The 24,774-nt window shown below is 41.8% G+C and overlaps 1 long non-coding RNA gene across 16 annotated transcripts in view; it reads left to right on the top strand.

The window, feature by feature from the left end:
• The window catches only part of LOC149127041 (uncharacterized), an 88,274-nt gene extending 82,728 nt beyond the window's left edge, over positions 1–5,546 (top strand). For all 16 annotated transcript variants that reach the window (XR_016232492.1, XR_016232479.1, XR_016232487.1 and 13 more), the window contains one exon: positions 5,171–5,546. This is a non-coding gene — a long non-coding RNA (uncharacterized LOC149127041). The remainder of the gene's footprint in view (positions 1–5,170) is intronic.
• The last annotated feature ends 19,228 nt before the right edge of the window (positions 5,547–24,774 follow it).

Consider the following 24,774-nt stretch of genomic DNA (forward strand, 5'->3'; position numbering starts at 1 on the left):
ACCATGCACTTTGGATAATAATGTGTCAATAGAAGTTCATCAATTATAATAAACGTAGCCCCGTGGTGCAGGGTGTCAATGGCGAGGGAGACTGCGCGTGTGTGGAGAACTCTCCACTTTCTGCTCAGTTTTTTCTGTGCACTTAAAACTGCTTTGAAAAATAGCTTGTTAATTAAAAAAAAAAGAATTGGTGGCATAAAAAGTGGAATGGACTTGCATAGCAGTTCTCAGAGCATTGTCCAGGAAGCCCTGCGGGTGTCTGGAAGCCTAACAGGGGTTAACTAATTTCATAATACTAATTTCATAATAACATTAGCACATTATTCACCTCTTTCGCACTCCTTTTGTCATGACTGTACAGTGGAGTTTTCCAGAGGCTACATGACACATGTATTGCAACAGACTTAATGCAGCTAGAAAAATTCAGCTGTCCTCAATTAAGCCACACATTGAGGAGAGTTTTCAAAAATGTCTCCTCGCTACATCTGTTTTGGTTTGGAAAATCATTACTTTTAAAAAAATGGGTTATTTATTTTAGCATGTAAGCAGTTTATTATTATTATTTCAAAGGAAATAATGGATACTTTTTTAATAAAAAAGGAATCTGACATGTTAGCTAGTTTGTGCAAAAGATAAGAACATAAGCAGTTACAAGAGTACAAATGGGGACTGTCATTTGGTGAACCAGAAGTGAGGGTTATGGGAGTTCAGAGGACACCAGCCTCCCCTGAGTAAGCAGGAAAGGCTCTGCTTCAAGAAGGTGGCAGTTGCGAGAGCCAGTAAGACACCACTTGGAATGCTTCATCCTGTATCAGAATGCTTGGGCTTGAGTCCTGGCTTCACTCTTGATTCTAGCCCCTGCTCTTGATTCTAGACCCCTGCTAGAATTACTTCCCACACTGTGGAAGGTAGTAGGAGATGGCTCATTTATTTGGGTTCCTTCCACCCATATGGGAGACCAAGAGTGAGTTCCTGGCTCCTGGGTTTGGCCTTGGCCAACCCTGGCTGTTGAGGGCATTTGGAGGAAGGAACCAGCAGTTGAGAGATGTCTGTGCCCTCTGCCTTTCAAATTAAATAAATAAACAAATAATTAAAAAAAAGATATGTTGATTTAGACCTTACGAGATTGCTGAGAAATGAGAAGGAAATTAAGCAAAGTACAAAGAAGCTAGACAAAGCTAGCAAACAGTGAACAAGGAGATGGAATCACAAGGCATGGAAAGTGGAACATAAATCTGGGAAGTTGGACCGGTCAAAAGAACATGTGGTGGGGACTAGGGGAAGGTCTGAAATCCTGGTTCAAGGGAAGAGGTTGTTGTCTTGTTTACATACAGTACATTTCACCAGTTTAAAGCATTGAATTTTCTGAGTTTTGACAAACACAGATAGTCATATAGTCAACATCATAAGCAAAATCTAGAACATTCCATGATCCCTCCTAAAATTGTTTCCTGTTCCTCTGTGGGCCATCCCTCTCCCTGCCCCTAGCCCCTAACAACATGTGAGCTATATATTTTTTTAAGATTTATTTTATTTATTTGAAAGACAGAGTTACAGAGAGAGGTAGAAACAGAGAGAGCGGTCTTCCATCTGCTGGTTCACTCTCCAGATGACTGCAAAGGCCGGAACTGCGCCTATCCAAGCCAGGAGCCAGGAGCTTCTTCCAGGTCTCCTACATGGGTGCAGGGTCCCAAGCACTTGGGCCATCTTCTACTTCTTTCCCAGGCCATAGCAGAGAGCTGGATCAGAAGTGGAGCAGCTGGGACTAGAACTGGCTCCCATATGGGATGCCGACGCTTCAGGCCAGTGCTTTAACCCCCTGAGCCACAGGGTCCGCCCCGCAACCAGTGATCTATATTAAAATCTTATACTTTTTCCTTATCCAAAACATAATATAAATGGGATCATTGAACATAGCTTTTAGAATATGGCTTCCTGAAACAGCATAATGCACCTGAAATTCATCTGTTTTCTTATATGTATTGGCAGATTATTATTATTGTTGAAAATACGAATCCATGGTACGGTAATTCTGAGTACAACTGTTACACATATTCACCTTCAGGAAGTTTTGTGAACATAGGCTGAGAAGTGGTTTGTTTTAAAGGAAACATGGTGAAAATGGTCTAAGAACACAGGTGAGTAGAGTCTCAGCTCCAGCAGTGTGCCTGGCCTTTTTGTGATCTGCATGTTGGTGATTTAATGACCAAAGCATCAGGATTCCTAGAATCAATTACCTAAACCTAATTTTACTAATGGCAGACACGAAGTGAACATCTCAGTTAAACTTACTTTCTTAGTTATCCAAGAGTTCCCAGCAAGAGGCTAAAAACCACTAGAAGTTAATAGAAAAAAAAAAAAAAAAAAAAAAAAACCAACCATCAATTCAAGGAAAATCTCCAGTCTCCTTCGTCACCCAACCTCTTACAGTCAGATAAGAAGATTTAGGTTAATGTAGAAAAAAAACAAAGGCTAAAAATCTGCATCTTCAAAAAGGTCCAAGTGTTATTTGGGCCTGGGAGTCTGTAATAAGTAATCCAGTAACAAGTCCTGTGTGGAGGAATCTTGCGTTTCTCTTGTTCCAGGGTTTTTCTGTGGATTGGAGAACAAGAGATACTACATTGAAATAGTAAAGATTTGAATCCTAAAGATGATCAATATAGCACTATTCTAATAGGCTCAAATCTGCCCTGATCCCATCTCCCACGTGTGGATGTGCCGGAGAGATGAAGATTGTGAGCGAGTTTTGGAGGAGTGCTGGCACTCCATATCAGCATCAGTCCAGCTGAGGACTCTCAGCAGGTTCAGAAGCAGCCAGCCCTCTGCTGCTTACAAACGCCACAATCCCAGCATTGGGTAGAGATCTCTAAGGGGTATCCCTAGCAAATACTTTAGTTCTAATGGTTCCCGGTTCCTGAGGGGGAACGTGGCATTTTCGTAATAAGAATTCTCCAACCTATTGACAGATGGAATCTTTGCAATGGAGGAAACCGAATATTTCAGTAGTCCATTTCCCCAACACAATCCCTTCCAAGGTTCCTCTTTATCCATCCCACAAAATCTTGAGCACTTTCAATGATTTCCAATGTTCTAATCATTGCTCATTGAGATTGAGCACAAATATTTCTTTCCCTCTGAAGCTTTTTTCTTATTAGATTGTAAATACTACTACTGCTATACTACTAATTCCTCCTTCCTCTCTATTCCCACTGTATATTACCTCAGATTTGTCACAATATATTGTCTCTTGTTTATCTGTCTTCCTCCATTAAGACAGAAATTTTGCTCTACTTATTCCTTGCATCTCCAGTGCTTTACACAGTGTCTGGTTCATAGCAGGAGCCCAATAAATATTTTTAATTGATTCAGATTGCAGTGGTCTCCTACCTGTCACTGACGACTTGTTTCTGAGGCAGCCTGTTCTATTTGTGAACTGTTTTGTCTGATAGGAAATTCTTCATTATGATGAATCAGCCATATCATGTCTTGATAAGTTCTATTCACTGTTCTTTATTTTAGTCCTTGGGACCCTCATACAGCTGCTCAAGAACCCACATCCACGTTAGACCTTTCATGTACTATGCTTTTCCCTGCCAAATTCTTTCTTCTGCTACATTTTCTGAAATGTGATGTATTCTATTAAGAGAACAGGAAAGCACAGCTAAAAATGGCATGGGATTTATGATAGCTGGAATATTAAGTTGGAATTGGGAGTGATTGGTTATGAGTCATTGCAATTGATCTTCCTGATTGATTTCTCTTGATAATATCTTAACTTTTTCACCCTGGAGGCACAATCTGACATTTGGAAAAGGCTGTTGGATTAGATATTTAGTTGTGTGGATCCTCTTTGTTAAAGATCACAAAAATCTTAACTTAATTATTGGCCTAAAGAATGGCCAATGAAAATGAGGGAAATACAGTCCGGGAAGCAAGCAAGGATATGGGAAAATAAACTTTGGCTTCACGTGAACAACACAAGCAAGCAGTGGAGACAATTTAGCAAATGGTAATTTGCTTCAACCCTAAGCTTAAAAATCAAATTACTATTTCATTCCATGGGTCCTGTTCCCTAGCAAAACTCTTCTACATAGACATCCCAAGATATGCTTAAGCAAATGTATTTTACTTTGAAACTGGTCATTCATTCATTCAAAAAACATTGAAAGTGAGGAATGCAATGTAGCCTGCTATGCAATTTCTACACTCAGAAGCTCGGGTTTCTCCCATTGGCCAATATAGTTACATAAACTCATAGTTAAAGGTACAATATGTTGCAGAGAAATATACAACATGACAAGAGGCTATAAGAGGTTGGAGAAAGGAAGCTTTTAATGACATTTTGGATATTCATGAAAATACTCTAGGAAATAACGTTACAGTCTACTTCAGCATCACGGTTTAGACATTGTATTTTAAAAATTATGCAGTTGTGACACTTAATAGAGGATTTAGAACAATAATACCAAGAAATATGCTGTCTCTTAATTTCGTGTTGTGGATGTTTGCTTAATTATTACATCCGCATTTACTGAAAATATTCTAAAAACCAGGTATTCACTGAATATTGGGAGAAAGACAAAATGAATAAAATGTGATTCCTGCTCCCAGAAGTTACAGTAAAATAGAGCACACAGACATGTGCACACTAACAGAAGACTAAAGACATTTTGATCTTTTGAAAGAGCCCAGGCCTGAGGGTGAGGGGAAGAGAAACTTATTCTAGAACCAGCTCAGCCTTTATTTATTCATTCAATATTTATTGAGCAAGATAAACATCATCCTTCAGGAGCTTACAGACCCATTACTATCACCATGGACTTTGAGCAGTTAGTCCCTTTGCTAGCTAGGAGGTGCTTCACTACCCACCAAATAATGTCTTTTCTCTTATTGGTGTTCAAAACGTGTGTTTCTTAGCATGTAATCTCTCTGGAGGTGAACCAAGAAGGGGTCCATGGGAGAGGATTGAGGAGAACTAGAAACTGAATTTACCTGTCTCAAAAGTCTGGATTGGGCGATTTGGATTAGATGTGGGCAGAGTGGCTTTGATGTGAATGCAATTTACCAAGCATGAAAGACTCAAAGTCTATGGAGTGATTGTTTCTATTGCCAAATATCATGAGTATATTTCAGTCACTTGGCTTTAAGTTCCATTTACTCTTCATTTTAGGATTCTGTAAATCCTCTATTAAAATGCCTACAGGGGCCGGCACTGTGGCATAGTGGGTAAGACCGCCGCCTGTAGTGCCAGCATCCCATATGGGCACCGGTTCAAGTCCTGGCTGCTCCACTTCCGATCCAGCTCTCTGCTATGGCCTGGGAAAGCAGTGGAAGATGGCCCAAGTCCTTGGGCCCCTGTACTCGCGTGGGAGACCTGGAAGAAGCTCCTGGCTTCTGGCTTTGGATCAGCGCAGCTCCGGCCGTTGTGGCCAATTGGGGAGTGAACCAGCAGATGGAAGACTTCTCTCTCCCTGCCTTGCTTCTCTCTCTGTGTAACTCTAACCTTCAAGTAAATAAAAAATCTTAAAAAAAATGCAACCCAGAAACCATAGGTTTTGAATCTAGTCTTTTTTTGGTTCCAACCATTGTCCTGGATATACTGCCCTGAGGATGCAAATTGATAGGAATTTGACAGTTGAGAAAGATAACAGGGAGAGCATCCCAGGCACAGGATACAGCATAAGCAGTGACATAGAGGTAGAAAGATACTTCCATATTCTATGTACCGGAGACCCAAGTAGACTAGCCTGTTTGAAATGAAGTTACAATCAGGGAAGAGCAAGAGATAAATAATCTGGGAAGATATGTGGGCCCATATTACGTAAGACCTTACTTGTTTGGTTCAGAAGTCTATTTTATTTTGCTTTGTGTTTTAAAATCTTGTAGGTAAGAGCCAGAAAATGTTTTAAAGAGATTAATCTGGATATGTTGTGCAGCACAGAGAGAGACCGCAGAGGTATTGTCATAAGCAATTTGCAAGTCCACATGCTAGAAGTAAATGCATCCACTCACTCAGAAAGACAAATACTGCCATGCTCTCACTTACATGCAGAAGCTAAAATGGTTGATTAGAAGTAGAGAGTAGAACCGTGCTCACCGGAGACTGGAAAGCGGAAGGGGGGGGGAGCCAACTAGAGGGAAGTTGTCCTAACGAGAACCAAAATACAGCTAGAAGAGAAGAGTAAGTTTTCATGTACTGTAGCATGGTGGGTGACCATAGTCTGCAGCAATCTTTTATGGATTTTGCAAATAACTGGAAGAGATGAGTTCAAAAGTTCCCAACACAAAGAAATGATAAATGTTTAAGAAGTCTTAAATGCTAACTACCCCAGTTTGATCATTACACTTTATATAAGAGTATTTCAAAAAGCTCATTGGAAATGTTAATTAAAGGTACTAATTAATTTTGGTGCAAAAAATTTGAAATTTGTCCCTGGTTTTTTCATAATATGTATGTCCTGTGTATTGTGAAAAAATGTACACCAAAAATGTCCTACTTTAAATTCCATTTTTCCAAGAACTTTTGGAAGTGGTCTAATACTCAACTATCAAAATATCACACTGTATCTGATAAATATATACAATCATTATGTATAAATTAAAATTTTTAAAAGTTAAATATATGTTTCACTCCAAGACTTGCTTAAGGCCTCTTAAGGTATCGCTGTATGCACATACTCTGTTTCATTGGCTGTTAAATGGCAGGTGTGCCCGTCTCAGGTAAATTCTTGCTCCATGTGTGAGTAGACTCTGAGCTGTGAGTTTTCCACTCCTCTGAGACACACATCCTTATTTCAGGCTTTTGGGCAGGAAGGCCTAAGAGGTACTGGACATGAGGGCAGCCCTTCCTGCTTGACCTCAGCACGCCAAGGATCTGCACAACATGCGACATAATCTTAAGTGTTGCTTTCATTTCTCCAGCATGCCGCTTTGACAGTGATTTTGTAAATTTTAGGAAAGAGTCAGAACTCTGGGTGGACAGTTAGGCCTAGTGGTTAAGTAGAGATGCTAACATTTGATATCAAATGACACAAGTTCAGGTCTTGGTTTCAGGTCCTGACTCATTTGTTGCCACTCTAGACCCTGGGAGGCAGCAGTGATGGCTCCAGTCCTTGGGTCCCTGTTGCCCATGTGGGAGACCTGGACTGTGTTCTCAGCTTTGGGGTTTGGGTCCAGAGCCACCTCTGCAGCCATTGTGAAACAACAGATGGGATTTCTCTCTCTCCCTCCCTCCCTCACTCTCTCTCTCTTCCTCTCATACTTAACTAAACAATTTAAAAAAACAACAGAAAAAGAGCCAGAACTAGTTGGCTAGTGTGTACTACATGGTGCTTCCCAAGAAATTCATACTAAGAGAAACACTAATATAACATCTCACAAGAAATAAATAAAACTAAAATTATTTCATTTAAAACAAAAGTGAATAAATACTTTGTATCATGAAATGGTCTCAAATTTATGGAAGAGCTTGCAAAAATAGTACAATGAATTACATATGCCCCTCCCAAATACCCTAAATGTTAACAGTTTAACTGTACTTACTTTATGATTCTCTCTAGAAATTTATGATGTTTTTTTCTGAACTGTTCATGAGTATACTGCAGACAAAATATTTCTCTATTCCTAAATACTTTAGTGTGTATTTCCTAAATTTAAGGATATTTCTCAATATAGCCACAGTAATAAGCAAATGTAGAAATTACCAAGGATACAGCATCCAAGATAATCTGTTGGCCTTATTCAGATTTTAGCATTCATCCTACTAAAGATCCTGTTTTCCCCAAATGTGTTGGCCTAAGTTTCCAGTGGTCCTTTCTCTGGCAGGACTGCTGCTATTCGTATGATATCCCTTTAAATTTTGATGTTAAAATATCCTTTCTTTGATGAGACAGCAGTATTCTTGGTTTTTAGTATTTTGTAACGCTTCCTACACAAAAGATTTCATCTTGATATCATTTCCCCTAATTTTATTGATTCATTATCCAAGTGTGAAAAACACTGGCATACTTTACTTAACTCATTATTGATGGGCATTTAAGTCATTTCCAGATTCTCAAAATGAACTGCTGCAATGAACAAACTTACGTATTTATCTTTTCATTAACATGCAATTATTTCTGTGGACAAATCCAAAGAAATTAAGGGGTTCCGAGGAAGATACACAGCCAAAATCACAGAAAGGTATGGGTCAGCATGAGGGCTGTTGTGAGACCTGTTCTTCCTGATCCCCATACCCAAGGCAAACACTATTTACAGTGGAGCACTTACCAGGGCTGCAGGATTGTCTAGAGATGTGAAAAACATAGCCTCACCCTCCACGTTTCTCGGGGAATGAGCTTTTAGTTGCTATGCATTGGAGAATAATCAACATCCCCCTTCAGTGAGTGACATTCACAGATTCCTACGGGCTCTGCAAATCCCTCTGCATCTCCTGCAACTTGATTCCCCAAAGACTGTGGTCCTCTGCAGCTAGCATGTTGGGTAACCCAAAGAGGACACAGCAGCAGGGACATGTGCTTCATGTGGACTGGGAAGGTCCAATGCAGAGGCCATCGCAGCCAGAGGGTGATGTGACCTTTTCCTCTTATTCAGTTTCTGTAATACTTTATTCATGATGCTTGGCCAAAACATTGTTAAACTTGTCGGGTTTTGCTTAGTGAGATGGTCCTTTGAAGGATCCTCAGGAAAGAGATGAATGGCTCCAGGTCATTTGGCAGGAAAGAGGATGTCACAGCATACAGAGGGCCATGTTCCACCTACGACTTACAGCGAGTCCATGAGCCCATAACCTGAGAAAGATTTACACCTCCTCACCTGTAATTGTGCAATGCATCCTGGGATTTTAGAGCCAAGCGGAGCTTTGTGCCAAATTGTCCATTTTTACAATGGAGGGAAATGAGCCTGAAGAGAGGAGCCATTTCTCCCGGTTCTCACAGTGTCAGGGCCACGGTCTCTAAGGGTGTGGTCTCCTGTAAGGGCACTGAAAGCTTCAGTGGGATGTCAGGATATTAGAGCATTAAATATCCTACTTATGTGATTTTTGAAATAGCTGTAGAGTCATAAGAAGTTGCAAAAGCAAAACAGAGGGAGGTCCCATTTACCTTTCACCTGGTTTTTCCCAGGGGACACAGATCGCACAACTACAGCCCAATATCAGACCAAAGAAATCAACATGAGTATGAGCCCTAGAATGTGTTCGGATTTTCCCAGTTTTTATATGTACTTGTGTGTGTGTGTGTGTGTGTGTGTGTGGTTCCACACACTTTGGTTCACATGTGCAGACTCAGGTAATCACAAATAATCACCAAGAAATTCTATTTATGCTTTAAATAAAAATGTTTCATAAGCATATGGGCATTGCCACCCATGTTGGTGTCCATACATTTGTAAGACAATGGCTCGCCTTCTGGCATGTCAGAGACATCTTGAAGGGAGAACAAGAGTTGAACAGTGTGGTAAGCCACATGCTTTTTTTTAAGACTTCCCAAGTGTTGTGCCATTCTTCAGTTTACGTGAGCTCTATCAAGTGAATCCATGGGATCTATTATCAAGTTTCTACTAAACTAGCCTTTCAAAAGGCCTTCAGTGAGTTCAAATGAGTTCTGCCTTAAAAGATTTCTACAAGCAGTGGATTGAGACAGTACTAATGCAGTGGATTGAGACAGTACTAATGTGGCAAGCACAACCCGTCAGCAAGGAAATGACAGAGCTGCCCCTCTCCAATTGCTGGTAAAAATTCTCTGTTGACCACGTTAGGAAAAGCAGTAACCAACTACGCTGAACTGACAGGAAGTCAACCAAACAAACAAAAAAATTGAAATTGCCCAGATGATGTCTTCAAAATGACTTTACATCAATAGTTGTTCACAATGTAAGTCTAGGAGTCAATGATGGCATGAAAGACATCAGTGTTTAAAGCCATGTCATAGTCATACACCACTAAGGAAACATTTCCTTTTCCAAAATGGCAGCGAACTAAAGGGCAACCCTTTGCCCTCTTGTTATCTGTGACTTCGGGTGGAACACAATGCCTCCCCCCAGGGCTGCTGAAAGGCCAGGCAGGAAAATTTTATGAACCTGCTTTGTAAACATTGAAGTTGTATGAAAACGGGATATTTTTCTTATTTTTTTAACATGCAATTCCAGAAAAAAATTAATTGAACAGGAATATTATAATCCAACAGGCAAATATTTGAAAAGAGACCTCTTTATTTTTGGTTGAAGAAATAATTCTTCAAGCAGAAAAATCTATTTAGTGGTAGTAGCATGGTGGAATGTCTCCAGACCTGGATTTCAATGTTAATTTACTACTGCTGTGACCTGGAGCAAGATTCTAAATCTCCCCAAGTGTTTGCTTCCTCAGTTGCAAAAGTGGCTGGTACATAACCCATCTTGTAGCCCCATTGTGAGGACTGAGTGAGGCAATATATGTACAGAGCTTGGCACGATAGCTGGCGGGTTACAGGTTCTCCAACCTGTAAGTGAGCTCTTCTCACACTTGTAGTCTCTTTTGCTCATGTTTCTTTGCCCTTTGGCCTTCTGCTGTGCTATGATGCAGCTTATTGGATGAATGTTTGAAATTAATTATCTCTAATAGGGAACAAATTTGGGGCCTCATGCCAAGGCTGTTTGGTCTCAGGATTTGAGGTACTAGCTGACACTAAAGGATTATTAGAATGCTCTCCTATCTGAGCCCTTAGTAGACAGATAGAAATGCAAAAACTCTTTTGATTTGTATAGAACATTATAGTTTCAAAAACACTGTCATATCCAAATTGTGAGAATCTGATTTGATTCTCACAACTGACCACTGAATTATGCATGCAGGTATTCCTAAAGAGAAACCTTAAATACAGAAAAATAAAATGACTGATCCAATTCTGCAAAACCAAATATCAGACACGATACTAGTATTAGCCATTTTCTAAGCACAAACTTTGCACCTGGTTAAGAAAGCACATCATTTTATTCAATCCTTAGGAAATCCTTGATGTATATCTATTGCTGCTTTTAAAACTATCCCAAAACCTAGTGGCATAAAAGACTTTTCTCATAAGCATGAATTCTGTGTGTCAGAAATTCAAAAAAATCACAGAAGAGACAGCTTCTCTCCGTATCATAAAATCTGGAGCCTCAGCTGAAGATGCAAAGTTTGGAGACCCAATAGCTGTGGCCTGGAATCATCTAGAAGCATTTTCAGCCACACTGTGGAAGTTACTGCTGTCTGCTCAGACCAGAGGATCTATGTGTGGCCTCTGCCTGTCACCTGGGCTTCCTTACAGCATGGTTTGATGGTGGCATCAAAGTAATCATAATCTTTACAGTGAGGCTCAGTCTTCCAAAGGCAAGTATCCCCCAATAAAAGGGTGAAAGTGGGGTCACCTATCATGACCTACCTCTGAGGTCACATCAGATTCCTTTTTCTGGACTCTTTTGGTGATAAGCAAGGGATAGGCTGGAGATCCCACTCCCTGGAGGAATGCTAAGGTTTGCCTGTGTGTCCTAGAAGTTCATGTGATGGAAAATTAAGGTAGCAGTCTTAAGAGGTGATTGGGTCATGAGGGCAGAGTCCTCATGAATGGGTTGCATGGAAGTAGGGGGTTGTGAAAGTAAGCTCTTCTCACACTTGTAGTCTCTTTTGCTCATGTTTCTTTGCCCTTTGGCCTTCTGCTGTGCTATGATGAGGCACGAAGGCCATTGCCATACCAGGCACCATACCCTTACGATTTCCAGCCTCTGGGACCATGAGCTAAATAAATATATTTTCTTTATAAACTACTCAGCCTGTGATATTCTGTTATAATGACAGAAAACACACTAACATAATGGGAGAGGTTGTTGTGACCATCTTTGGAAAATACAAGGAATGTGGAATCAAAGCCCAGGGGGCTAAGAGACTTCCTCAAAGCCATGTAGCTAATGAGGTGAGTGGCATCTCACCCAAGGGTAAGGGCTTCAGAGTCAGTGAGTAAGGCCAACACTGCTCAGAGGCAAAATTACCTTGGAAATCCTTTAATTTGTCAGTGCAATATATGTGGCTTTGCATAAACAACAGGTTCTATTGTGTCATCTCACACTCACTGGGGTATAGCTGCTAACTTCATGAAATAATGAGCAGAGTCATAGCTGCCCTTTAAATTGTTCTCCAGTTTTTCAGAGTGTTCATGTCCATTTCTTTTTATTTATTTATTTGAAAGGCAGAGTTACAGAAAGAGAGAGAGAGCGAGAGCTACCTTCCATCTACTGGTTCACTCCCTAGATGGCTGCAATGGCCAGAGCTGAGCCAGTCCAAAGCCAGAAGCTTCTCCCACATGGATGCAGGGCCCAAGAACTTGGGTTGCCCTTTGCTGCTTTCCTAGGCCCATTAGCAGGGAACTGGATTGGTAGAAGGAGCAGCCAGGACTGGAACTGGTGCCCACATGGATGCTGGTGTTGCAGGTGGTGACTCTATTTACTACGCCACAATGTCAGCCCCAATATTTATTTCTTATTTGAGAGGCAGATAAAGACAGGTAGACAGAGAGCTCAGATCCATTGGTTCACTCCCCAAATACCCACAACAGCCCAGAGCTGGTGGCCAAAGTTAGGAACTGGGAACTCAATTTGGGTCCCCGACATGGGCGGCAGGAGCTCAATCACTTGAGCTGTCACTTTTGCCTCCTAGGATCTACAGTAGCAGGAAGCTGGAGTCAGGAGTCCGAGCTGGGCATGAAATCCAAGCACTTCAATGTAGACTGTATGCATCTGAACCACTATATTTACATTTCCATAGATTTGAGGTATTTCCAAAAGTGGATCCAGATTTTGACCTGATTTTGTTTAATTCCAAAGCCCAACTCTTTGGACACCCAGCTTACTGCCTGGGAATCACCTCTGGGAGGCTAGCAAGGACATAAGAGTACCAAGTATGGTTGGCATACATGGGCAGTTGCCGAAGCAGACCCGTGTTTGGGACCTGGACATGCTTTTCAGGCTCTGTCACTGGCTTACATACACCAATGTCAACCTGGTCTATGTTGAAGCCGCAGTCACTCACAGGCTTCTGTATAGGATTCCTCCCATTGTCCTCTCTCCCCAGGTCTTCACAGAAATAGGCAGCCGGCAAACTGAGACGTGAAAATGAGTCAAATATCAATAGTTGAGAATAAAGTCGTCACCGAGAGACTGAAGAGCATGAGCAAAGTTTTGGTAGAATGCGAGTGCAGGATGTGCTCTGTGGTTGGCGAGCAGTGCAGAGCTAGGAGGAGTTTCTGGGGATTGCTCACAGAGTCTTGCAGGGCTACAGGTGATTATGTCTGAAAAGTGATCTGATCGGCCATGCATCTAACAGTTAACACTCTGGAGACGGTGTGGGGAGGGAGGAGACCGTGAGGAAGAGTGGGGCTTGAGGTAAGGAGACTGGTTGTGATACTACTGCTGAAGGAGAAGGAAATGGCTGTCTCTGGTTAATGTCGGGACATCTGAGCTTGGAAATTTAGGGACTTGGCCCATGATCTTTAAAATAGGTTTGGTTCCAATACATAAGGAACTAAGCAAGCCTCAAGCGCTCATGGTGCAAATGGCTGCTAAATGGTGTGACTCAGCTTTCCTGCTTGGAGAGATTTTGCCCTCCAGGGCCTCGGTGCCTGACCTCTCCAGTTCGAAATATTTTCATTTTAGGTATCAAGGACTTAAAACTGGCTTAATTATAATCCTTGGCTTATGTATGGGCCTGTTTTATTTGTTTGCTTAATTGATTCAGTGTAATAAACACTCATGAGCCACCCATCAATGTGAAAGTGTTGACCACATCTTTCCACGTGGTCGTCCTCTACTCCACCCTTGTCACTCACCCGAAGTAACCACTGTCATGAGTTTCACATTCAGCACCCCCTGCTTTCCTTTCCAGATCATTTTATCCATCCTTATGCACCCCTTGAGAAGAGTATTTTGTTAATGTTTTCCTAGCATTATTACAAGGTCACCAGGAGCAATTGACTTTGATATTTTTACTTTTGACTCAACAATACATTGTGACGACTCATCCATGTTGCTGCTTGTTGCTATGATTAATTTAATTTTACCACTGTGTGAATAGACCAAAGCTTATTCATCAACTTTCCTACTAATGGGACTTTTCAAAGTTTGTTCATATGTACAGTAATACTATGAACATTCTTATCTGCATTTTCTCGTATACATATGCAAAAATTTTTAAAGCATGGTCACAGGAGTAGAATTCTTAGGTCTGAGGGTCTATAAATGCTCAATTTCATGAGATAATATGGAGTTGTTTTTCTTAGTGGTTTTACAAACATCCAGTTGCAGCCATGACTAACCCTCTCACCAAAAACTACCATTGAAATTGGTCAAAGTGCATGAAACAACAGTTCGAGAACATGGAGAGACAACAAGTTGGGCAGAAAGAGCCTAAGAAGAAACAGTCAGTTTCACTGGGAGGAGAGCAGAACTTGGAGTCTGTGGGTGCCCAGGGAGCTGGCACTTGGTGGGCAAAAATCCTGAAGAGAAGAGGAGCACACTTAAACACCTGCGAGCTGGAGCTGACAGATGGCAGAGCCGAGCTGGGCTGTCAGCAGTGTTAACTGCTCAAGCACCAACACTGTGTACAAGTCCCAGCAAAGTGGGGGTGGGGGGCACCCTGCTAAGTAGCCTAGACATTCCATATAAACCTGAGAAGGACCCCTGCCTAGGACTGAGCATACTCAAGGAATCAGGGGGAGCTGAAATGGACAATGTCTTTCAAAAGTCTAAAACCAGGGATATTCACTAGAACTCCGCCTGCCTGGCCAAAAAAACCTTATTTTCCCTGGGTAAAGACAAGATCATCCAGATTTTCTATAGCTTTCATCCATGATGCTCATCATTTCATCAAAATTGACAAGACATACTAAAAATTATGATCAAATGATTGAAGATTAAGAGAAAAAAATCAGACAATATCACTTATTGATAAATGCTTGGGTTAACTGATTGGTTGTTAAAAGTATGTGATTGCTACATTTAACAAAACAGAGGAGAAGATGAAAAACATGAAAAATTAGAGAACTTCATAGAGAATTGGAATGTATTTTAAAAGTCATACAAACATTCTAGAATGCACTGGATGGATATACACCAAACTGGAGAAGAAGACAGGATTAGCAAACTTGAGGGTGGGTCACAGAAATACCCAACAGAAACACAGAGATCATGAAGAACAGAATAATAGAAAGGAAAAGATGAACAAAATGCATGAAATTAGGATACCAGTAAAAGATACTTAAGCAATATTCAAAGACACACTGACCAAATATTCTCTGAAAATAATAAAAGATATTATTCCACAGATTCAGGAAGCCTACCAAATCCCAGGCAGGACAAAAACAAAATGAGCACATATTCTCAACCCTACAATACACACACACACACACACACAGGACAGGAAGCTAGAAAATATTGCAATGACATTCTTTGAATTACTGACATTTTTAAAAATGACATCTTAGAATCCAAAACTTTCTTCAGGAATGAAGTTGAAATACAGATATACTCTGATGGAATGTATAGCAGGCAGATTAGCATTCCAAGAAATGTTAGAGGAGGTTCTTCAAACTGCAAACAAATGACCCCAACAATAGCACAAAATGACAGGGAGGAAGGAAGAGCACCATACAAATCCTCCTCAAGGTCCCAATAACATTGACCGCGTTTCTAATTTGACATATTTGTATAGATTTGTTCCTTAGGTGCTTGATATCTTCTGATATTCCTGTAAAATATGTCTTCATCTAAAATAATGTTGTCAGGATGGACATTACGGGCACAGCAATGCCGATGTGACATTCCATAATAGAGTATGAGTTTGGGTCCCAGCGGCTCTATTTCTAATCCAGCTTCCTGCTCATGTGCCTTGGAAGGCAGCAGACTATGGCCCAAGTGCTTGGGTCCATGCCATCCATGTGGGAAACACAGGTAGTGTTTTGGACTCATGACTTCCACCTGGCCCAGGCCTGGCTGTGGCTGCTGGAGTGAACCGGTGGACTGAAGGCCTCCTCTCTGCTTCTCCTTTTTTCTCTGGTGCTCTGCCTTTCAAATAAATGAACAAATAAGGGGAGGGTAGTGGGTGGGAGGGACGGTATGTGGGGGAAGCCATTGTAATCCATAAATCGTACTTTGGAAATTTATATTCATTAAATAAAAGTTAAAAAAAAAAAGAAAAGAAAAAAAAAGGAAAAAAAAACTTGCATATTTTCATTTTCCATGAATGTTTAATTCAATTTTCCCTTAAAGGTTTTTGAAGTAAACTTGTCTAACTTAAAAAAAATAAAATAAAATAAAATAAAATAAAATAGTGTTTTCTACCTGTTTATGGTTGATATATGGAGGTGCAATTTATCCTTACAAATTAATCTTCTATCTAGTAACCTTACTTTATGACTCCTACTCTCAATGCTTTGTTCAGACATTATTTCAAGTTTTCTAAGAAAAAAACTTACATCATCTGCAAATAGTCTGTCCTGACAGATGATCTTTATAAAGAACTAATAGATCCAATTTACTAAAACATTCTTCAGGATTTAATATAGTAATAAATGGCATAGCTGTGCAAATTTTATTTATTTATTTATTTGAGAAGTAGAGTTATAGACAAAGAGAGGGAGAGACAGAGGGAGAGGTCTTCCATCTGCTGATTTACTTCCCAAATGGCCACAATGGCCAGAGCTGAGCCAATCTGAAGCCAGGGAACAGGAGCCTCCTTCTGGTTCAGGGGCCCAAGCACTTGGGCCAGCTTCCACTGCTTTCCTAGGCCATAAGCAGGGAGCTGGATCAGAAGAGGAACGGCCAGGACATGAATTGGCACCCATATGAGATGCTGGCACTGCAGACAGAGGCTTAGCCTAGGATGCCACAGCGCCAATCCCAAAATTTTGTCTTCTTGCACCTCTTTGTGAGTTTTAACATAAAACTTATCTTGATATTATCTGATAATATGTCAACAGCAGTTTTATTTTTGTTCTGTTTGATTAGTCAAGCTCTATCCTTTTACTTTTGTCCTTTGTATGTATGTTGCTTTTGAAAGTCTATAGTGAATAGCAAATGTCTGGATTTTAAAAATATATATATATTTATTTTATTTGAAAGAAAGAGAAAGAGGGACAGAGAGAAAGAGAGAGAGATACACCTTCCATCTATTGGTTCACTCCCCAAATACTTGTGAAAGCAGGGCCTGGGCCAGACCCAAAATGTTCAGTCCGGTTTTCCCACATGGGTGGCATGGACTCAACTACTTGAGGCATCACCTACAGCTTTCCAGGGTGCATGTTAGCAGGAAGCTGGTATTAGGATCAGTGCCAGGACTCAAATCTAAGCATTCTGATATAGGATGAGAGACCCCAATCAGTGTTTCAACTGCTACGGCAATTGCCTAACCTTGGACTTTACTTTTTGCTATTTGTGAGTTAGCCTTAGTAACTATACAAATATTGGGATGTCTACCCTATTCACTTATATTTCAGGTTGTCATATCTTTTTCTATGCTTTTCTTTACTTACTCCTAAAAAGTACTCAACTTTTACTCTAAGACATGGACTTTAATATTCTTCAGTGTTCTTTGCTTTTCCTAGACCCCATCTTGTTGAATTATTCTTGATTTTTAATTTTATATTTTATTTATTTCTTTTTTATTTTTATTTTTTGACAGGCAGAGTGGACAGTGAGAGAGAGAGACAGAGAGAAAGGTCTTCCTTTGCCGTTGGTTCACCCCCCCAATGGCCACCATGGCCGGCGCGCTGCGGCCGGCACACCGCGCTGATCCGATGGCAGGAGCCAGGTACATATCCTGGTCTCCCATGGGGTGCAGGGTCCAAGCACCTGGGCCATCCTCCACTGCACTCCCTGGCCACAGCAGAGAGCTGGCCTGGAAGAAAGGCAACCGGGACAGAATCCGGCGCCCTGACCGGGACTAGAACCCGGTGTGCCGGCGCCACAAGGCGGAGGATTAGCCTAGTGAGCCGCGGCACCAGCCACAATTTTATATTTTTGTGGATATGCTTTTCAGCTTCCCTTTTGCTTGGTCTCAGCAATTTTTTTTATATTTATTTATTTATTTATTTTTGACAGGCAGAGTGGACAGTGAGAGAGACAGACAGAGAGAAAGGTCTTCCTTTGCTGTTGGTTCACCCTCCAATGGCTGCTGCGGCCAGCGGGCTGCGGCCAGCGCACCACGCTGATCCGATGGCAGGAGCCAGGTACTTATCCTGGTCTCCCATGGGGTGCAGGGCCCAAGCACTTGGGCCATCCTCCACTGCACTCCCTGGCCACAGCAGAGAGCTGGCCGGTCTCAGCAATTTTTAAAGACACTAGCCTACCATGCCACAGCACCGACCCTGAAATTTGGCTTTCTTGCACCGCTTCATGAGTTTTGGTATAAAATTTGTGTTGTATAAAGATATTTCACCACTGTTATTTCACCTATATCTTGCATTGTTTCTTCAGTTTGTTCTTATCTTTTATAGTATGTCATGGAAAATGTTTTTGCATGCCAAACATTCTGATACGGTATATTTTAGAGTAGATTTAACTTGTCTTCCTTCTTGAATGAGGGTTTAGCTGGATATGAAATTCTTTACTTTCAAAATTTTGATAACACCTCGCTATTGTCTTCCTGCGTCCTTGTCTGTTGCCGAAAAATCTGACATCATCTTGCTCCTCTGCTTGTGGTGATTTCGCTCTCTCCTGCTCTGCCTTGTCCTTGGACACTTGCACTACTTTCTGTTTTCTGCTGCGGTGTACATTTCAGCATGACCTGTGTCTAAGAGTTTGTTTTTTCCTGATTTCCCCTCTTGTGCTCTCCACAGTTCTTTCAACCTGAGGTATAGTATCTTCTGCTACTTCTGCAGGGAAGTATCTTCATTTCCACTTGTAAGTATTTATATATTTTTTTCCTTTTGGGACTCATTTTGGCTTTTATATCTTGGCTTCCATATTTTGTATCGTGAAATAATTTTTTGCAAAGGGGAATTTCCCCAATTAATCTTCCAGTTCATTAATTCCTTCCTCAGTAGAATATACGCTACTAGCTACCATGGTTCTCTGAACTGTTACATTTTTCACACTAAACATTTCTACTCGATTCTTTTTATGGCTTCTTGTTTTCATTTTATATTGTTAATGTGAATCCTTCTTAAAAATTGTTTGGGGATAGTCTTGATCTATCCCTTCTCCCACCTCTGGCTCTGATGAAACTGCGGTTAGGTTAGTTTTCCTCCTTTGGGAACACCTGTGCGTCTCTTTGGCCTGTGAGCTTCCTTTCATCAGGGCTAGGAGCTGGTCTGTCCAGCGCTGATGGGGGCAGAAGGGCTGAAGGCCATGCCTCCATATGCTTTGGTACAGATGAGTTTAAGGCGGAGAATGGAGTGGACAATGATCCTAGAGTGGAGACTTCCAGGCATCACAGCTGATCCCTGCTCACCCCACCAAACAGCTCCTCAGCCATGTTCCTCTCTTCAGGGGCGGGGATTGTACTCCACCAACCCTGGAGGCTTAGTGGGCGGGGCTGTGACCGCCTGGGGCCCGTCCATCGCCTCCTTTTCCTCAGTCCCACTCAGGTGCAGGGCTTCCACACTGCTCCGGGTTCTATCGGAGGAGCACTGGCTCCAGAGGTCCAAGCCCCCACCTTATCTGACTGAAGGCTGTGGGGAGAGGCGGGGGGCGGTGGGGGGAAATGAAGACCCTGAGAGCGACAGCTCCTTCCTTGCTCGGTGTCACCATCGCAGCACGGGTGCCTTCAGCTTCAGCTTGGCCTCATTCCACACCCACACCTGAGTGTCAAAAGCAGCCACTGTCTCCCCAGAGGGGTCCTCATAGCTTAAGTCAGCAGCTTAGCGTTTCTCTATAGTTCTTCAGAGCCACTGTGTCCGGCAAGCTCGCGTCTTCTTAGCAATCCCGTCTGACTTTCCTCCCCACGGGTGGCACACTGGCTTTTTCCATCAGCCTTCTTTTACAACATGGAAGGGCAGCATAGGTGAGTGGGTGCACTGGGTCAGCTCTTCCCCAGCACTGGACAAGGGGGCAGAGTATAGGGTGAGTGCAAAGGGCACTGACCAGAAGTCAGGGCTGGGCTTGTGTTCTCAGTCTGTTGCTGACTTGCTGGGTGGTTTTAGTCAAGTCACTTCCCTTCCCTGAGCTTCACCGTCCTCTTCTGAAAAGTCAAGTTAATAATAACGCCGACTTCCCTGGGCTGATGCAAGATTGAGGTGAGAACATGGATGCGAGCCGGCTTTGTACACCGTCACCCGGGGTGATGTTATCGATCATCTGGAGGCAGGGGAAGAAGTCTTGGGCTAGGTGAAAATTCTCTTGCCAACCTCCAAATTTTACTAAATGTTGGCCCTGCTAAAAATGCCTGATGCAACTGAACATTCTCTTAATATAGAGAATGACGAATCTGTATTTGTTGCCAGAGTTGTCACATTCTTCCAAGAGTGCAGACTTTTATGGGCCCCTGGAAGCTCAGCCGGGGTCTATTTCTGAGGACGGGAACATTGTGCCTTGTTGGCAAGGCTTGCGAAGCCAAGGCCACTTGTGGTCATTGAAGAATCTGGGTCTGCCTTTGCAGTGTTGGGGCTGAGGTATCAGATCAAGTCCTGCAGTGTTCGCTGATTTGGATACATGGCTTCTGCTAAACTCCGTGCCTTGTGCTTCCTTTTTCAGTGGGGAGGGGGGGTCTTTTTCCAACCTACACAGGGGAATGAGAAGAGGGAGCAGAGGATGGAGCGGGTCCAAATCAAAAACAAGTAGCAGAGATGGAAATGAAGAAGAATTATGTGTTCTCTGGGAATTTATACAAGGACAAGGCTAATGAGACTTTGTTTTCAATTACTTAAAATGTAGTTTGTCATTGAAAAGATGATGTAATGGCTTTAAAACAGAAAACAAGCCAGAATCCCACACCATATCCAACTATTTGTATTTTTGCACATTCTTATCTATTTCTTGTCTTTTCATCATGCATGCATAATGCATATTTCATTTTACGGCCTGATTTTTTTTTCACTTAACATTATATAATACACATTTTTCTTTTTAAAGTTTGCATTTTGATGAGCTATTACAATTTTTGATACTGTTTTATAATTAAGAAAACCATTCTCCTACTTCAGTACCCTTGAGTTGTCTTCAATTTTTTTTTGTTTGCTTGCTTCTTTGCTATCATAGTGTCAAGAACATCTTTGTGCATTTTGCTTTTTGCTGTTGTTGAATTATTGCCTTTGTATGAATCCTAGAAATTCCAGTGAACGAGATGACCTAGGCATTTTTATGACTATTGTGTACTGTTTTCACACACACACACACACACACACACACAAAGGTGCTAATTTAAAATGTCACTAGCCAATTTAACCACAAGCCTTCCAAGCATTCACTGTTTGCTTAAAGCATTTTTCTACTTTAATATATACGTGTTTCAAATTTGCTTTCATTTGTGCTTCTCTACTTAACGGCAAGGCCTAATGCTTTCCATGTGTTTTGTTTTTTTCTAGATCATATTAAAATTAAAAAATAACTTGCCATAAATTTGCAGAATTTTTTAAAAGCCCCAAGGAAATACCCCCAAAAATATGTCCTGTGGAACTCAAATTCCCAGATTAATCAAATATAAATGCTTTGTAGCCAAAGCAAGAAGTGTTGAATTAATTTCTTTCATTTAGCTTGTTAAGTGAATTTCATGTGTAACTCAAATCCTGCCAGGAGCGTTTCAAGGGATATTGGAAATAAGACATGGATAATACCCCCAAAAGTTAACATTCCAGTGGAGCTATCATCATATGACTGAGCAGGACTCAAAATTGCTCAGTGTTGTAAGAAAAGGACAGAACAAGAGCTGCGGGGATTCAGAGAAAGGGGGGATTATTTCTAGCCTGAGAGATGGAATGTGAGGCGTCAGAGAGAAATCTTATTGGAGGACATGGAATCTGAGCTGGATGAATAGGGTCTGAGGTAGGGCCTATTTTAGGGCAGCAGGAGAAGTGTGCTGGTGAGAACATTTTGCCTTTTACATGAGGGAGCTCTTGAGATTTTAACTAAATCTTCTAAGAGTGAGCCACTCTTCTCCAGCAATGACAAGCCCACAGTCACCTGTCCACATGGAAGGTACGTAGGTGTGACTTTATGCACTTGAAGGAAACAAAGAGTGGACATTGCAATTGTCTCCAAAACATTAAAATAATACTTCGCATCTTGGAACCCTTAAGGCTCAGTCCTTCAAAGTGCCTTCCATGACATGGCAAAGAAACCTAGAGTATTCCTTTGTTATTCTGGTGTAACCAGACAAGGGAACTTGCTGCTCCAGGCCAATGGCCCTGAAACCTGGCTGCTCCAGGTCTGCCTGAAAGGATACATTTCTGGCATTCTTAGAACCCACTGGCAAACACAACCTGGGAAGTTCTGCAGGCAAAAATGAATAATCAAAACACTTTCCAGATCTAGTCAGCATAATAAATAATCAATACATTGGGCATTGAGGTAGGCAAAGGGAAAGGAAAGAAAAATGATTTTTTTTCTCCTCAATTGAACCTACCTTTACCAGGTTGCTTACCCTGGGAAAGAGAAAACTCTACTAGTACATTAAAAAATAGAATAAAATCCTGCCGTGTTGACCGTCTATATAATTAGATAAGTTTCTTTGAGAGCTGTCTTCTGAAAAACGAACCTTCACTGACACTTTTCCCCCCACTGGAGGCTGTCTGAACAATCTATCAGACCTAGATTAGAATACTAGACTCTCATGGAATGAAGGTATCTTTACAGGGTTTTCAGTCTCTCTTCTCCCTAACGAAAGACTTTCTTTTATGGTTGCCCTGACAAGTCACTGGAACCCACTAAGAACTCAAGCTTGAAAATCATGCAAAGACAGGAAATTGTCAATGGAACATGTTATGGCAGCTGCTGGTGAGGGTAATATTTTGCATTTATCTGATGGTCCCATTTCAGTGAGTTCAAAACAAGGACTCAAAAAACGTTCACGTCTCAAGTAGAAAGGTAGCAAAATAGATTTCTTCGGATCTTCTTTCCAAAAAGAGAGTGATTCAGTCTACGTATTTATTTATTTATTTTGACTTAGATTTATTTCAGAAATTGCTTCAACTACATAGAGTCCATTGGTCATCTAGGGATTCATTAGTATAGAAGTTGAAAGACTAGAAAACAATTTAAAAGAAGGTCTTTGCATAATAGAAAAAACAAATTTGCATGGATATAAACAATTGCTCTATTGGATGAAGTGCTTTTGTAGAAAAATGCCCAAAAACCTTTGGTGTGCCACCATACTTCTTATTGAATTAAAAATTCCAGCAACTGTGCTTTTCTTAGAAAATCAGGAAATAAAGGCATAGCATGAGCTAGCTCCACATCAAAGTGGCACAATTCAACACTTTAGGGTCGTGTGCTGCCAGCGTGGAGAGTTCCAGGAGCTCTGGCTCAGCCCTCTGTTCTTGGAGGCCGATGCTGGAGCGGTGACCCCAGGGCAGGAGGAGAAGGCGTTTCTTGGGTCTCCTTCCAGACTGTGGGGAGGTTCTGGACAGGGTGATTCCCACCTCAGTTTCTCAGTGAGGCCCTTTGCCATGTAAAGGGATGTGGTCAGATGGGAATACAGGAAGGGTTGCCAGAGGGAAGAGGGATGTAGGCCTATTCTGCCTGCTCCCGAGGACAGAGCAGGACAAACAAGATGGTCAGTGCTGCAAGCAAGTGGACTTGAATTTGACATGAAGATGAGCTTTACAGAAAATTAGTCTCTTTACCACTTAACACTACTTCTAGGGGGCTCTCATTTGCAGTGTTTACCATAATTCAGCAACTCCTAAGGTAGGTATTATTAACTTCTGCAGACTAAGAAACTGAGGCTGAGCCAGTGGGAGTAACATAACCAAGGTTACAACACAACCCAGGGTTCCTGGACTAAGACTCAGATCAAGCTGAGACTAAAACCTGGTCAGCTGTATGGACGTAGTGATGGAATTCCCCACTGAGTTATGTTAAGTTATAGAGATGCTATTTGTCTCCGGGATGCAGGCTCACATCTCACACCTCTCGCTCATTTTTCTCTACACACCCCCATGGGTAGGGACTCAGTCCATTTTTGTGACACCAAACAAGTTCAGGTACTCAGCTTGCCTAAAAATACCACTTAGAAGTTGTTTGAGAGGTCACTTAGTTTACCCTGGGCAGTTTACAGGTAAGCAAATTGGAAGCTCAGAGAGAAATAAGCTAGCCTCTTGGCCACTGATAAACACTGTGCCCAGTGCGGAATAGACGCCATGGCCAGAGCTAGGAGGTACCCATGGCTAAGAGACCCTATGAAAATCCAGCCTCTCCTTCCAAGCAACCGACGGAACAGCAGGTTGGAAGGGCATGGGGGCCGGGCATGGGGGCCAGGCATTAGGAGTGTTCTGGGCTTTGATGATACTCACAGGCAGCCAGTGAATCAGTCTGGTCTTGTTTTGGGGCTTCAGTTTCTGCAATTATACCACGAAGGAGTGCATAGTGAAATGTTTTCTACATTCTCTTGGGGCTGGCAAGGTCGGGGTACCATTATAGTTGGGGAATTTTGGAGAGGCAGTGGGAGAGAAGTCAGAGGCACTGTGCTACATCTGGCATGGCCCTGCGAAGTGCTCTGCCCTTGTGTCCCCCTTGTGGAATCTGAGGGCAAGGCCTGGGGAGAAAATTGGGGAGTAGAATGAGGTGGGATGGGGAGAGGAGAAATAGATGACCCCACAGTGTACAGGCTTGATGTCGTAG

The sequence above is a fragment of the Oryctolagus cuniculus genome, chromosome 4 (assembly GCF_051225735.1).
Source record: "Oryctolagus cuniculus isolate XC-2025 breed Fujian yellow rabbit chromosome 4, ASM5122573v1, whole genome shotgun sequence".
NCBI lineage: Eukaryota > Metazoa > Chordata > Mammalia > Lagomorpha > Leporidae > Oryctolagus > Oryctolagus cuniculus.